General features: G+C 44.8%; 1 long non-coding RNA gene across 3 annotated transcripts in view; it reads right to left on the minus strand.

The window, feature by feature from the left end:
- The window catches only part of LOC102121357 (uncharacterized), a 134456-nt gene that overhangs the window by 96572 nt on the left and 21066 nt on the right, over window positions 1–16818 (minus strand). Inside the window, exon 6 of one of the 3 annotated variants that reach the window (XR_001483807.4) lies at window positions 15529–15985. The exons of the other annotated variants lie outside the window; for them this stretch is intronic. This is a non-coding gene — a long non-coding RNA (uncharacterized lncRNA). Of the gene's footprint in view, window positions 1–15528; window positions 15986–16818 lie in introns of those variants that run through there. 3 annotated transcript variants of the gene reach the window in all.

Below are 16818 nucleotides of genomic sequence, written 5' to 3' on the forward strand. Positions count from 1 at the left end.
GGGTAAATTCTATGTAGTTTTTTTTTTTTAAGAAACCGCCAAACTATTTTCCAGAATGACTGTGCCATTTTCCATTCCAACCAGCAATTGTAAGAGACCCAGTGTCTTTGCTTCCCCATCACCACTTGGTATTGTCATTATGTTTTTAATTTAGCTGTTCCAATAGCAAAATGTAAATAAGAAATTAAACAGATGAAAAATAAGATCTCATCATGATCTTAAATTGCATTTCCTAGTAGCTAATAATGCTGAACATCTTTTCATGCACTTATTGGCCATCTATGCATCCTCTTTGGTAAGATGTTTTGTCATATTTTTTGCCTATATTGTAGTTGAATTGTGCTTTTTTGATGTTGGGTTTGAAAATTCTTCAGGTATCCTAGAGATGAGTCCTTTGTCAGGTATGTGACGTGCAAACATCTTTTCTCAGACTGTAACTTGTCTTTTCATCCTCCTTAACAAGACTTGCAACAGAGCAAACGTTTTTAATTTTTATGCAGTCCAAGGATCAATCTTTTTATTTCATGAAAACACTTTAGGTGTCATGTCTAACAACTCTTCACCAACTCCAAGGTCCCAAAGATTTTCTCCTCTGTTATCTTCTTCTGCACGTTTTAGAGTTTTACATTTTACTTTTAATTCCATGGTCCATTTTGAGCTAATTTTGATTAATGGTCGTTTTTTCCCCTGTAGATGCCCAATTTCTCCAGCACCTATCCTTGCTTCACTGAATAGCATAATAGAAACAACATGAGTGGATTTCAAAGCATTATGCAAACTGAAAAGGAAGTAGACATGGCCGGGCACGGTGGCTCACGCCTGTAATCCCAGCACTTTGGGAGGCCGAGGAGGGCAGATCATGAGGTCAGGAGATCGCGACCATCCTGGCTAACACAGTGAAACCCTGTCTCTACTAAAAATACAAAAAATTAACCGGGCGTGGTGGCGGGCCCCTGTAGACCCAGCTACTCGGGAGGCTGAGGCAGGAGAATCGCTTGAACCCAGGAAGCGGAGGTTGCAGTGAGCCGAGATCATGCCGCTGCACTCCAGCCTGGTGACAGAGCGAGACTCCGTCTCAAACAACAACAAAAAGTAGACGTAAAGATTGTAACACTGTATTTCCATGCTATGAAATTCCACAAACAGCAGAATTATGGCAATAGAAAGCAGACCACTGGTTACCAGAGCCAGGAGTAGGAAAGGGGAATGACTGCAAAGGGGCATGAGGAAATTTTAAGGGGTGATTAAATGTTCAATATTTTTATTTTCATGATGGTTATACAACTATATACATAATATAAAACTCATCATATTAAACACTTAAAATGGTATATTTTTGTTGCACATAAATTATACCTAAATAAAGCTGATACCACCTCCCCAGAAAAAATCAATTGGCTGTACTTGTGTGGAGAAATGTAGGGGTTCTCTGTTTTGTTTCATTGATGTGTTTATCCCTCCACCAAAGCCACATTCTCTTGATTACCACAGCATACTAAGTCCTAAAATCAGAGGGAATCCTCCCATTTTATTCTTCTTTTTGCCAGTAGTTACCTATTCTAAATCCTTTACTTTTCTATATAAATTTTAGAATAATCTTTTCTATATTTACAAAAAACTCCCTGGAATTTCAATATGTATAGTGTTAAACCTGTCTATCATTTTGCATGGAATTGACATCTTAACAATGTTGAATTTTTAAATCCTTGAAAATGATATATCTCTCTGATTATTTATATCTTCTTGATTTCTTTCTTCAGTTTTATAGTTTTCAGCATACAAAACCCATGCATGTTTGGTTATACCCAAGTATTTCATTTTTCTTGAGCAGTTGTAAAATAGTATTATATTTTTATTTTAATTTCTGCATATACATTTCGAGCTTGTGGAAATATGTTCTTTGTGTGTGTGTGAGAGATACATTGTCTTACTCTGTCACCCAGGTTGGAGTGCAATGGTGTGGTCTCAGCCCATTGCAACCTCCGCCTCCCGGGTTCAAGCGATTCTCCCGCCTCAGCCGCCTTAGTAGCTGGGATCACAGGCGTGTGCCACCATACCCAGCTGATTTTTGTATTTTTAGTAGAGACAGGGTTTCAGTATGTTAGCCAGGCTGGTCTTGAACTTCTGACCTGTGATCCGCCTGCCTTGGCCTCCCAAAGTGCTGGGATTACAGTCGTGAACCACTGTGCCCAGCCAGAAATATATTCATTTTTGTATGTCGGATTCATATCCTGGAACCTTGCCACATGCACTTATTAGGTCTAGGGGACTTTCTACATAGACTGTCATGTCATCTACATATAGAAATAATTTAATTTCTTCCTTTCTGATCTGCATGCTTTTTATTTACCTTCTTGCCATATTGCACTGGCAAAAAAATTCAATATTTTGTTGAAGAAGAGGGATGAGAGTGAACATCCTTGCCTTGATCCCAATCTTAGGAGAAAAGCATCTAATCTTTTACTATTAACCATAATGTTAGCTGTAGGTTATTTGTAGATGGTCTTTATCAAATTTAAGAAATCTCTATTCCTAGTTTTGTGGTTTTTCATTTTGGTTTGGTTTTTTTGAGGAGTCTCACTGTCACCGAGGCTGGAGTGCAGTGGCACCATCTCAGCTCACTGCAACATCTGTCTCCTGGGTTCAAGTGATTCTCCTGCCTCAGCCTCCTGAGTAGCTGGGATTACAGGCAATCACCACCATGCTAATTTTTAGTAGAGACAGGTTTCACCATCTTGGCCAGGCTGGTCTCAAACTTCTGACCTCAGGTGATCTACCCGCCTTGGCCCCCCAAAGTGCTGGGATTACAGACATGAGCCGCCGCACCTGGCCTCTATTCCTAGTTTCATGAGAGTTTTTATGATTAATGGGACTTGAATCTTGTCAACTGTCTTTTGCGCATCAATTGATATGACCCTATGATTTTTCTGTAGTCTGCTAATATGATGGATTACATTCTAACTATTGAACTGGCTTTGCATCCCTGGAATAGAGCAGATTTAGTTACGATCTATAATTCTTTGTATATATTGCCAAATTGTATTTGTTAACACATGATTAAAATGTTTGCATTTACCTGCAAGGGATATTTGGCCTTAGTCTTTGTCTAGTTTTAACATCAGAATAAACCAGCCTCAAAAGTGCTTTGGGAAGTGTTTCCTCCTCTTTTAATTTCTGAAAAATATTATGTAGAATTCATATTAATGATTCTTGAGATGTTTGGTAGACTTCTTCAGTGAAATCATCTAGACCTGGAGGTTTTCTGAGGCGATTTTTTTTTTTTTTAATCGTATTTCTTTGGCCGGATGTGGTGGCTCATACCTGTAATCCCAACACTTTGAGAGGCCGAGGAAGACAGATCACCTGAAGTTAGGACGTCAAGACCAGCCTGGAAAACATGGCGAAACCCCATCTTTACTAAAAATGCAAAAATTAGTTGGGCGTGGTGGTGCACGCCTGTAGTCCCAGTTATTGGAGAGGCTGGGGCAGGAGAATAGCTTGAACTCGGGAGGTAGAGGTTGCAGTGAGCCAAGATCACTCCACTGCACTCCAGCCTGGGCAGCAGAGTGAGAGGCTCTCTCAAAAAAATAATAAATAATACATAAATTAATAAATAATACATAAAATAAAATAAAATGTACTTATTGAATAGTTGTAGAGCTAGGTAAATTATTCACTTTACATGGGATGAGCTGCCAGAATTTGTGCTTTGAGGATTTAGTCCACGTCTTCTAAGTTGACAAACTTATGTCTGTAGAGCTGTTTGTAGTATTTGCTTATGATTTTGATACATCCATGATTATTAGAGATACCCCATTTCATTCATGATATGGATAATTTGTGTATTCTCTTTTTTTTCTTTGTTAATCTTGCTAGATGTTTGTCAATTTTATGGAATTTCCAAAGAACTAGCTCTGTGTTCCTTTGATTTGCCTTATTTTTTTTTTTTTTTTTGCTTTCAATTTTATTTTTTTCTCATGTCTTTATTATTCTCTTTTTTATGCTTGATTTGGGTTTAGTTTGCTCTTGTTTTTCTAGTTTCTTAAGGTGGAAATGTAGAATATTAATATATTTTCTCTTTTCTAATGTAAATATTTAATGCTATATGTTTCCCTTAACACTGTTTTAGCTTTGTCCCATGAATTTGTATATGTTGTATTTTTTTCATTTAATTCAGTGTTTGTTGTTTTTATTTTCCTTTGATCCACGGTTTGCTTAGAAGTCTGATGTTTATTTAGTTTCCAAATGTTTAGAGATTTTTTCCATTATCTTTTTATTATCTATTTCTAGATTGACTCCTATGTGGTCTGATAATATACTCTATAAGATTGCAATATTTCGAAATGTATTAAGGTTTGCTTTATGTCCTAGGATATGGTCTGTCTTGTACATGTTCCATGAAAACTTGAAGAGAATGCGTATTCTGCTGCTATTGAATGAAATGTTCTATAAATATCAATTAGATCCTGTTCGTTGCTAAAATCTTCTTACTGATTTTCTGTCTAAATATTCTATCAATTGTTGAGACATAGATGTTGAAGTTTTCTATTATAATTGAGAATTTGCCTATTTATCTCTCAGTTCAAGCATTATTTCTTCACATATTTTAGCTTTGTTGTTTAATGCCCACACACTTAGAATTGCTATGTCTTCTTGATGGATTGACCCTTTATCATTATGCAATGTTCTTTTCTGCCTCTGGTGACTCTTTGCTCTTAGGTTGACTTTGATGTTAATATAGGTATTCATGCTTTCTTTTAATTAATGTTTGCATATTATATCTTTTTCTGTTCTTTTATTTTCAACCTACCTGTAATATTATACTTAAAGTGAGTTTCTTGTAGATAGCAATATATTGGATGCTTTTAAAATCTGCCTGCCAATTTCTGTCTCTTAACCAATATATTTAAACCACTTATATTTAATGTGGTTGTTTTATGTTAGGGCTTAAGTATGACATTTTTAATTTTTGTTTTCTGTTTCTTTCTTTTTTACTTCATTTTTCTGTTTCCTTTATCCTGCTTTCCTGTGGGGGTCCTTGTATTTTTTATTTTTTTTAGAATTCCATCTAGTGTTTTGAATATGTATATCTGAATAGATGTTTTAGTGGTTGCTTGAGGTATTAATTATACATACATAACTGTCACCATCTACTAGTGTTGATAAGTTACCAGTTTGAGGGAAGTGTAAAAACTTTACCTCTATTTAAATCCCTTTAACTTCTCCCATTCGCAATATAATTATCTTAAATATTTTCTCTACACACTTTGAGAGTTCCATCAGATAGTGTTATAATTTTGTTTCAACCATCAAACATCATTTAGAAACTGAAAAATGAAAAGTCTACTGTATTTACCTATATTTTTGCTCTTTCTGTTGTCCTTCTTTCTTTCCTGATGTTCTAGATTCCTTCTTGTATCATTTTATTTCTGTTTCAATAGCTCCCCTTAGTCATCCTGTTAGGGTAGATTTGCTGGTGACAAATTTTCTTAGTTTTCCTTCATCTGACAACGTCTTGATCTTCCCTCACTTCTGAAGTCATTTTCACTGGATACAGAATTTTTTGTTGAAAGTCCTTAAAAGATGTTGTGCTGATTCCTTCTAGCCTCTATGGTTTCTGATGAGAAACCCACTGTCATTCTAATTGTTTTCCTCCTATAAATAAGGTGTCATTTTTTCCTTGCTGCTTTAAAGATTCTTTTCTCTGTCTCTAGTTTTCAGGAGTTTGATTAGAATGTGTCTTGGAATCCATTTTGGGGGATCATCCTCTTTGAGAGACTGGTTTAACATCTTGAATCTCTAGGCTATGTCTTCTGACAAATTTGGGAACTTTTCGGCCATTATTTCTTGGAGTGCTCTTTCGGGCCTGCTGTCTTTCTTCTTTCCTTTGGAACTCTGAATGACACAAATGTGATATCACTTGTTAAAACCCAACATGTCCCTGATTGTCTATTCATTTTCCTTTTCAGTCTATTTTTCTGCGTTTCAGGCTGGGTAATTTCTATTGTTCTATCTTTAAGTTAACTGATGCTTTCTTCCATATATTACATTTCTGCTGTTCAGTCCATCTACTCAGCTTTTCAAAAATTTTCAGATATTATACTCTTTAGTTCTAAAATTTCCATTTGGGTCTTTAAGTCTACCATTTTTTTCTGAGACTTTCTATTTCTTTCATTTGTTTCAATCACATTTGTAATCACTTGTCAAAGCATTTTACAATGGCTGCTTTAAAAAATGTTGTCTAATAATTCCAACATCTTTGCCATTTCAGCATTGGCATCTGTTGACTGCCTTTTCTCACTCAAATTGAGATTTTTCTGATTCTTAGTGTGAAGAGGGTTTTCGTATTGTATCCTGGACATTTGGGGGGTTTTTTTGTTTGTTTTTTGCTTTTTTTTGAGATGGAGTCTTGCTCTGTTGCCAGGCTGGAGTGCAGTGGCGTCATGTCAGCTCATGGCAACCTCTGCCTCTCGGGTTCAAGAGATTCCCCTGCCTCAGCCTCCCAAGTAGCTGGGATTACAGGCACATGCCACCAAACCCGGCTAATTTTTTGTATTTTAGTAGAGACGAGGTTTCTTCACGTTGGCCAAGATGGTCTCGATCTCTTGACATCGTGATCCACCCACCTTGGCCTCCCAAAGTGCTGGGATTAGAGGCATGAGCCGCTACACCCGGCCTGGTATTTTCTGTGAGACTCTACATTCTGTTTTAACAGGTTCTCCCTGACACTGTGCCTGTGGTGAAATGGGAATGCTACCTCACTACCACCCAGTGGAGGTTGAAGTGCAGATCCCCACTGCCTCCACTGACACCCCAGGGATGGGACAGAAGGAGTATCTTGTAACTGTCGCTGAGCTCATGGTCTTTGCTGCGAGGTAGGAGGTACAACATTTTTTCTGTGGTATTTGACTAGAGTAAAAGTTTATTGTCCAAAAGTTTTTTTTTTTTCACACTAGTATGTTCCTTTCTGGTCTTTTAGCTGGAAAGAGGTTTCTCTTAGAGCTGTTTTTTCATTGTGCGCATTGGCATTCCTGGGTTACTGGCTTCTCCAGCACCCAGTCCAAAACATGAAAACAAAAGAAAACCCAGAGAACTCCCTACCATGTTGTTCTTCAAGATCCTTTGCCAGTTTTCCTCCTTCTCTCAAGCTCTCAGAGTCTGCTTACATTTACTTTATATATAATGCTGCGTATTTTTAGCTGTTCTTAGCAAGGGAAATAAGGAGAAAAATGCCTCATTGTTCCAGAACCAGCAATGTCACGGCCTTTATTTTGAAAGATGCCGTCTGTGGATGACACACCCTAAGCCCAGCTGAGCTGCTCCTCTGCCTGATCTGCCTGCTTCGGCTCCCACTTATCCGGCCTGGCCCCCCGGCTGCCTCTCTGCAGCCGCTCCCATGGACTGCGGGTCCCTTCAGAACAAGATCAATGTCGTTTTCATCTTCATTTCTACAGGGCCCAGGGATGAATTAACAGAACTGGGTCACAGCATTTTCGTTCACCATCTTTCTTTATAAAAACTCTATCCTCCATCTCTTTACGGATTAGAGGGCGTCCCAGGCAGGAAATGGTCCTTGGCTCTGACCTTTGTTCAGTGACTGATTGTGAAGAAGCTCAATACTCAGAGAACTCATTTTTGATGGGAATTCCTTAGCCCACCCTGACAGGTTCTTCTTCTCTATCTTTGGTTTTTTTTTTTTTTTTTTTTTTTTTTTTTTTTTTGACAGAGTCTCGCTCTGTCACCCAGGTTGGAGTGCAGTGGCGTGATCTTGGTTCACTGCAGGCTCCACCTCCCAGGTTCACGCCATTCTCCCGCCTCAGCCTCCCGAGGAGCTGGGACTACAGGCGCCCGCCACCACGCCTGGCTAATTTTTTGTATTTTTAGTAGAGACGGGGTTTCACCGTGTTAGCCAGGATGGTCTCGATCTCCTGACCTCGTGATCTGCCCACCTCGACCTCCCAAAGTGCTGGGATTACAGGCGTGAGCCACCGCGCCCGGCCATATCTTTGCTTTTTAACCGGCATTCCCCAGGTGACTCAAGAGACCCAGATCTCAGAGGTCGCCTGAGTGTGAAGGACAAGTTTGCATGCCACAGGTGAGATGGGATTCACTGCGTGCTAGTGAGCACCCCAGAGCCCCGTGCAGTGCCACAGCACGGCGCAGGTGCCCAGGAAACAGCTGCTGAATGAATTAACAAGCCACATCCTGCCTCCACTGAGTCCAAAAACCTCACATTGCCACAGCATGTTCTGTCCACCAAACACAGAGGGAAGAGAGGGTGAGTAATTTGGCAAAAATTATGTGGTTTGGAACCTGATAATCCCATCAATGCTGCTTCCCAATCCCGTGTATCAACAGAACTCCCCTAACCCCTTCAGAGGTGATTATTGTAAGGAAGAGATACATACACTCTGAGTGGACAGAAGTAACTGAGAAAATAAGAAACCACTTTGTTAACGAGACTATATAAATCTAAGGCACATTTACAATATTGTAAATGTTGTCATTATTACTTTAATTATAACTGTGAGAACTGCTAGAAGTAATATATTCATGCCTATGTGAAGTTTGTCCCAACAACACTGTGAAATCCCCCAACTTTCTCATCCGGTCTCACCTATTACATCCATCAACACTTTTCCTTGTTTTCTTCCCTGCATCTCTCTCTCCGAATTCATCATTAAACCCTACAGTTTTCTTCCTAAAATTTCGCATGATGCTTAATATCTACTCCAAGTCCTGACCATTCCAAATGGAGATTCTCTAAAATGTACAACTTTATTACTGCAAAACTTTCCATAGCGTACAAGTTTTATTACACAGCTTGAAAGACCACTCATATAAATTCATGATCTAAACTGGTACGTTTAGATTTAAAAATTAGGATTAAGAAAAAAATACGGCCGGGCGTGGTAGCTCACACCTGTCGTCCCAGCACTTTGGGAGGCTGAGGTGGGCAGATCATGAGGCCAGGAGTTCAAGATCAGCCTGGCCAGTACGGTGAAACCCTATCTCTGCTAAAAATACAAAAATTAGCCTGGCATGGTGGTGGGCGCCTGTAACCTCAGCTGCTCGGGGAGGCTGAAGCAGGAGAACTGCTTGACCCCAAGAGGTAGAGGTTGCAATGAGCCGAGATTGTGCCATTGCACTCCAGCCTGGGTGACAGAGCAAGACTCTGTCTCAAAAAAAAAAAAAAAAAAAAAAAAAAAAGAAAGAAAAAAATACACACACACACATTTAATATCTGTGTGTATTCCTCGAGACACACAAGCAATTTTGAATGCTTAACTTAAAGAAACTGGGGGTGGATGGATGGATGAATTCATTCATTAATGAACTAACTAAAAGGTTTTATTAAAAAACATTCCTTACGACATGAAGCAGGTCTCTCCCTGAGCTTGCCCACTGTATTCAGTCCAAGCAATCACACCCACATCGTGCCCCATGGCCTCAGTCATTTTCAGAGTGACTCCTAGCCTCCTTCGTCGGCTCCTCCAGCACAGACCCCTCTGGTCTCCAGTCTCGAACCTCCGTTCACCTCCCTGGCTGCTCCATCTGGGCATTCTACACCACATGAGTCCTGATCTCTGTGCATGCTGCCAGGAACCCCTCAGCAAGCCTCCTCACAAACCCAGAGTCACCTGTCTTCTCTGCCTCATGAAAGCACATCTCCAAATCAGCATCTCTCCACTGCCCACCAGCCGCACCCCGGCTGTCTCTCCCGGGATCCCTTTACTGCCCCCAGAATCCATTCCCCACACTGCAGCAGGGTGACCCAGCAAGACTAACACCCGTCCTTGCTCATGCCCTGCTTGGAACAGGTCAGCAGTTCCACGGGCCCTCGGAGAAAGTCCAGCCTTGGCACGGCAATGTGGAACCCACCACAGGCAACACCGAGTGTCCCGGCAACAGAGCCATCTGCCCAGGTTCAGATGCCGCATGGCCCTGGGCAAGTTCCATGGCCTCACTGTAAACCGCGGCTACCAACAGAGCCCATCTCGTGGGGATCTTATGAGAACTAAATGAAATAACAGAGGTACAGATAAGTACAGGAAGCCCAGCATCATGGTACACAGTAAGTGCACACTTTGGCTATTAATAGGGGGCAGCCTCTGGCCCTGCCTCTGATGCACAGTCTACCCACAGATGAGATGTGGAGGCAAGGTTTTGAAGAGTGAAGAGGAGTTTTCTGGATGGACCAAGGGTAGGAAGACACTCCAGGACATAGGGAAGATCCAGAACAAAGCACAGAGGCATGAAGCAGTGCCGGGTGGACATTCACTGACCTCTGCCAGGAGGAAGCTCACTAAGACACACACTCGCCTCATACAGAGATCTGGGGGGACTCTGTGGGCTCAGAAAAGAGTTTCCATGAAGACAATGGTGAGGAGGGTGATGGCAGCAGAAGATGAAAGGGAGGGAAAAGTTAAAGAAGATGCAAGTGAAGGAGAAACCATGGAAAAAGAAGCAGAGTTCAAAAGGAGTAACAATCGCCCATGCCGGGCACGCTCCAGCCTCAGGACTTTCACACACGCTGTTCCCTCGGCATGTGCCAGAGTGCTCCCCAACTCCCCAGCCATGTGAATTCCTCCTCTGCTTCCCCAGGCCTCTACTCAGTGCCTCAACCAATTCAAAACAGCACCATCCTCCTTGCTGCATAACCTTCTCTGCTTCACTTTTTTTTTTTTTTTTTAATTGAGACAGAGTTTTGCTCTTGTTGCCCAGGCTGGAGTGCAATGGCACGATCTCGGCTCACTGCAACCTCCGCCTCCCTGGTTTAAGCGGTTCTCCTGCCTCAGCCTCCCGAGTATCTGTGTCACTTTTTATGACCTCCATCCTCACCTGACATATTTCACATTTATCTGTGTGTGCCAGTCTGACTCCACCAGCATCTTGCTCCACCAGCAGAATCTCCATGGGGTCAGGAACCGCATCTGTTCTATTCCCAACGCCATCCCTAGGGTCTTTGTCGGCATCTGCCACACAGAAGGTTCTTCATAATTTGCACAATAAATAGATGGAAGAGGATGGAGGAAGAGAAAAAGAGGAGTAAGAAGTGCAGGAGGAGAAGGGGGAAGACAAGGAGGAAGAGGAGAAAGAGGAGGAGGAGGAAGAACGACCATCGCCATTGTCATCCAGCAGCCATCTAAACCAGACATGGATGCTGCAAAGAGCCACACTCTGGGTGACAACAGGACAAGCCTTTAGGAGATGGTTGTCAAGGCTGGCTCAAGGCTGGACCCTCCTGGAGTGCCTGTAAAAATTACCAAGGAGATAATACACATTTGAGATGATAGATTTGCTAATTATCCTGATTTGCATAATATATACATGATTCAAGACATCACACTGTATCCCATAAATCTGTACAATTATTAATACTATGTGTCAATAAAAATAAAAATAAGGCCAGGCACGGTAGCTCACGCCTGTAATCCCAGCACTTTGGGAGGCCAAGGCGGGTGGATAACAAGGTCAACAGATCGAGAACTATCCCGGCCGACATGGTGAAACCCCACCTCTACCAAAAACACAAAAATTAGCCAGGTGTGGTGGCACGTGCCTGTGGTCTCAGCTACTCAGGAGGCTGAGGCAGGAGAATCGCTTGAACCCAGGAGGTGGAGGTTGCAGTGAGCCCAGATCACACCACTGCAATCTGGCCTGGCAACAGAGTAAGACTCCATTTCAAAAATTAGTTAATTAATTAATTAATTAATTAAAAATATCAATGTCAGGCTCCACCCGACCAGCTGCACCTGAAGCTCTGCGGTAGGGCCTGCACATCTGCCAGTGTCTCTGCCAGGCTCCCAGGGATCCTGATTGCCAGCAACAGATCCAGACCCTGACCCAGGAAGGGCAGGGACAGGCTAGGGGAGAAAGGGCAGGGCTCAGGCTCACAGGAGCCAGTTGGTCTCCCTCCTCCCCAGCACCGCCTCTGGACACACTCCCCCTCTCCAACAGGCTTGCAGCCTCCACTGCCCCGACTGTCCATTAGAGAGGTAAGTGACTTGTTAGGGACCAAGCCCCCCCGTCAGCATCCCCAGGACCACCTTTTGTAAACGTCCTACAGGAGAAAGGAAGAGGGTCCTCCCAGATGGCCTGCCCAAGGCCTCTCTTCTGGCATCCCAAGTAGAGGCAGCCTTCGCCCAGCCGGCCGGTGCCCTCCCAGTGGTTCCGCCTGAGAGAAGGAAGAATGAGGGTTGTTCACTCTTTCTTGTCAGTTCTGTTAAAGTAAAGACATCGTCCTGAGGGAAAAAGCAGTAAGAAAGTAAGGACCTGAGAGGTCCAGGACATGGGTGGAGAAAAAGAGAATGGTGTGGACGAGAGCAGGCCAAGAGGGCTTCCTGACAGAGGCGGCACTTTAGCTGTAATGAGGAAGTATGGCACAGTGGTTGGGGATGGGTTGGGGGGCAGAGAGGGCAGTCCAGGGCACCACCTTGGCTGTACTGCATTCTTTAGTTGAAGTCTGGCTGTGTTCCCTGCAAGCTCTCCCGTTACTTCCCTCCTGTGGGTGAGTGAGAACAGAGGAGAGGACCTTGGGGAACAGCAGCCCAGCCTCCTCACTGCCCGTCTGTGTGCACTCCTTGGTCTGGGGAGGGGAAGGTGTTTCTCCCTCCTCCCACTGCTACCCCAGATGCCAGGCCCTGGGCCGGCCCCAGTCAACAAGAGCTGGGACCTTGCAACCTTTCAGGAAGCTTTCCCCAGCCCTGCCCTTCTAAAGAGCAAGTGGCTTAGCCTAGAGCAGCAGCAGCCGTCTCGTGACCATGAGACAGCATGCCTGAGATCAGAGGTCATGTGCAGAAGGCAAAAGGAGGGACAAGATGGGAGGAGAGAGGAGGGGAGAGGAGGGGAGAGGAGGAGAGGGGAAGGGAGGGAATGGGAAGGGAGAGGAGGGGAGACGAGGAAAGGGGAAGGGAGGGAATGGGAAGGGAGAGGAGGGGAGAGGAGGAGAGGGGAAGGGAAGGGAGGGGAGAGGAGGGGGTGGCCCTCCCCTCACCAGGTGCTCCTTGTTGGAGATGAATGGCCCACCTGCCCCCAGCAGTGATCCACTTTTTGCCCAACATAATTTGGTCGAGTTGGTTTGATGTTTAAAATAAAATTAAATTTAAAAGTTGTTTTTTTAATAAAAAAGCTTTAACTTGAACCCCTCAAGTATATGACTGGCCCCAAAACTCCTGGGCAGCAAAGCGAGGGAGGATAGGAGATGTCATGGGTTTTCCTGCTAGTTGGAATCTTCATGACAGGTGACGAAACCTGCTTTTTCAACAGGCCCAGCTCAGAGACTCTCATTCTGAGGACTGGCGCTGAAGCCCTTCTCTCAAAGGCCACCTGGAACTTTAACTGTGGGGCCCACACCTATTCTCAGCTCCCATCTTCTGGGGCAGGCACTTTTTCTAAAACAAGCACATTTCTTTTTAAAGATATCAGCGTGCCTGACCAAAACTACTAACACAGCCTCTCGGGATGGTGCCGTATCAGGTCAGCCAGTAAGAAGCAGGCAGAAGACTTCCTCAATGAAACAGCAACAGTGCAACAAGAGCAAAACCTTCCGAGGAGAAGCCCTTTACCCCTTCTGCCTGCCTGCTCTTCCTTCCTGAAACTAAGAGGTACAAGCTGGAGCAGCAGCAGCCATCTGGTGACCATGAGACAGCATGCCTGAGATCAGAGGCCACGTGCAGAGGGCAAACAGCAAAGCGAGGGGAGCACCTGCCCCCTCTCGCATAGTTGAGCATCCCACCCAGCCGAGGATTGCCTGCCATCAGATTTCTTAATGTCTGAGACGGGTAAGACCGTCGCCAGGCCAACCACTCTTCGGGCTTTCCCGAAATGTGGAGTCTGTCACGGGCGTTGCTAGCATGCTTCTCTGGCCTCGCTGCCTCGCTGGAGAGCCTCAGGGCCCCTTTCCTCCATGACGCTCTTTCCTCCCAGCATCCTGACTGCCTCCTCATTCTCCCCCAGTCTCTCCTCTCCCTGATTTGCTCTTTACATGACTGATTTTTCAAAAGTGCCATGAGCATTCCTCTTTTAGAACCTTCCAATGTGCTGCCTGGACTTCCCTTCCCCTTTTTTGCCTCGGGTATTTTTGGAGAAGCCTGCCAGAGGCTGCCTGTTAGGTCAGACCCCGTCTGCATGCCACCTGGAATGCACCTGTCTCACTCCTCTGTGGCCTCACTGTGCCCGGAACTGCTGCTTAATGGAGCTTCCTGAGGGCTTGGAGGCTCCTTAGCCTGGGAACAACGTCTGTGTGTTCCCTGATACATCCCAGCATCAAGTACAATTTCCAGCACATAGTAGGTGCCCAAGAAACCACTGTTGAGTAAATAAACAACTATATCATTACATGCACTCTGAAGAAAGACACAGCACACAATGAGAGCTCGTTACACAAGCAGATCCACACCTGGTGAGTCTGAAAGGGATCCAGTCTGAGGGACAGGTGAACGCTGACAAGATAGCAAGAAAGGCTACCAGGCCAGGAGGACGGAGCAGCACATCCCAAGACCCTGTGAAGAGGGAAGAGCAGTGCATGAGTAGCGGGTGGTTTTGATGAGGTGAGCAGGGCCAGGCCACACAGGTCTTGGGGACCTGGCCAGCTGACTCTTTGTTCTGGAGACTGTAGAGAGAAACCTACAGTTTCCGTTTCCAAAGCCCTTTTGTCTTCAGTGTAGGAAATGCTGGAGGAGGGCATATGCATGGTGAACTCCCCAGTGTCCATCACAGGAGCCCAAGACAGAGTGGGTGGACACTCACCTCTGCAGTCTGCTCTGTCCTGAGAGTTTTATAGGTGGTAGGTCATTCAATTCCCAAAAATCTTGCAGTAAGGAAACTGAGGCACAGGCGGCCAGGGACCTGTCCAGGTCATAGGGCTGGTACATGCTGGGGCCTGGAATGAACCACACCTCAGTGTGACCAGGCCGGGCTGGCAGTGTGGGAGAGAGAAGCGGCAGACCAGAGAAGCTCTCAGAGGGAAATGGTTTAGACGGACCGAGGGAGGGAGTGGGGCATTGCAAAGGAAATCCAAAGCAAGTAACGAACAATGCTAAGACTTGCTAAAACTGGGTGACACATCCACTCGCATTTTCTATGCTGGAAACAATGTGAGTGTTCACGCATGCACACCACTGCACCACATTTGTGCTGCCTGTGGGATTCAGTGACCTGGAGATCATCAGGGTCTTGGTGACAGCTGTTTCCATGTCTTGAGGGGACCAGACACCAGAGGAGAGCAGGCTGAGGAACGCCTGAGATTTGAGAACATGGAGACAAGATGTCTAGACTGCGGTTTGGAGAAATTTGACTATAAAATAGGAGAGAGAGGGTCAGTAGCCAGTGATGTGTCCATAGTGGAGGACAGGTATTCTTCTCATTGCAGGAATCAGACATTACAGAGATCATCGAAGTCTCCGGCCTGCCTCTCCTCCATCCCACTCCCCTTCCTCTCTCCCCAAAGGTAACTGCTCTCAGGAACTCACTGTCACTGTCGCGCATGTTTTGTATTTTTACTGCGTATTGATTTGTCCAAAAACGTTTTAAGGCCTCATTTTATTGGTTTTTAACCTTTCTGTAAATGATGTGATACCGTTCATATTGTCCCAGGACGTGCTCCTTTTCTTCACATTACACTTTACAAGCTCTGTCAAGGCGGATAAATGGGAATCTCCAGAGCACTCTATGTCACTGGTATCCTCTCCATCCAGTCCTGATCTACTGCTGATGGGCAGCGTTCTGCTCGTGCAGTCGTGGTGCAGACAACACTCCTGGGTCGGCCACCCCATGCCTGTGCGCTGGCTTTCTCCAGGGCAGAGGCTGCAGGTGAGCTGATTGGGCCATGAGCACCTTTGCCTTTATGGAGACTCACCAGACATCATACCAGCGTACACTCTTGCAGCACTGCAGGCAAATTCCTCTGCCCTTGCCCCTTCCGGGTATTGCTACATTTCCAATGGGGAGATGTGGGACTGTACAATCACCCACAGAAAGGTTTCTGTTGAGAGAGAAATTAAATACAGAGGATCTAGAAGTGCATGCTGGGGTAGGGGATGGGGAGATGGCAGCCAGAGAAGGACTCCCCGGCAGACATATGCCCCCATATACAGAACTCTCTACCAGTCAATGCGAGGAGCCAGTTGGGACCTTCCTCTCTGCACTTGCTGAGATGATGGATCCCAGACTTGCCCGTAGTGCACGGCGGCCTCGCTGCCCGCTCCCCAGCTGACCCCTCCTGCTCCCACTGCACAGTGCCCACACACCCAGCAAGGCGCTTACACAGAGAATGATTGCCAGGTGTTTATTGAACTGTTTTCCCCCACAAGACTCTGAGCTGCTTGAAACAGGGGCTGCGTTACTATCTCCTCAACCTCCAGAAATTTGCAAGGGCCTAGCACACAGTTGGCGCTCAATGAATACTTTCTGAATTGCTTTAAAGCTACTATTGCAGAGCCCACTGGCGTGGATCTCCTAAATATGGTGCTCTTTGCAGACACATGCACAATTTAAAGAAAGGAGCCAAGTGGGAGCCAGGAAGAAGCAACTTCAATCAGGAGTGTGGACGGCAGACGAGGAGTCCCACCCAAGAGGCTTTCTTCTTCCACCTCTCTTCCCTACCCTCTCTAGCCCCCAGCTTACCTCAGAACCCCGACTTCCTTCCCTGGTTGTAAAATAAATTAATACGCTTTAGCCTTTCCTATAAAAAACTGATCTCCATCCTCTCACTGTCTCTAGAAAATTCTTACATTAATTTATACTACTTCCAGTTTTGTTCTCTCTTACTCAGAAATGAGGAAAAATCCTGAGACCAGAAAGAGGGAAAAAGAGAAT

This window comes from Macaca fascicularis, chromosome 12 (genome assembly GCF_037993035.2).
Source record: "Macaca fascicularis isolate 582-1 chromosome 12, T2T-MFA8v1.1".
Lineage (NCBI taxonomy): Eukaryota > Metazoa > Chordata > Mammalia > Primates > Cercopithecidae > Macaca > Macaca fascicularis.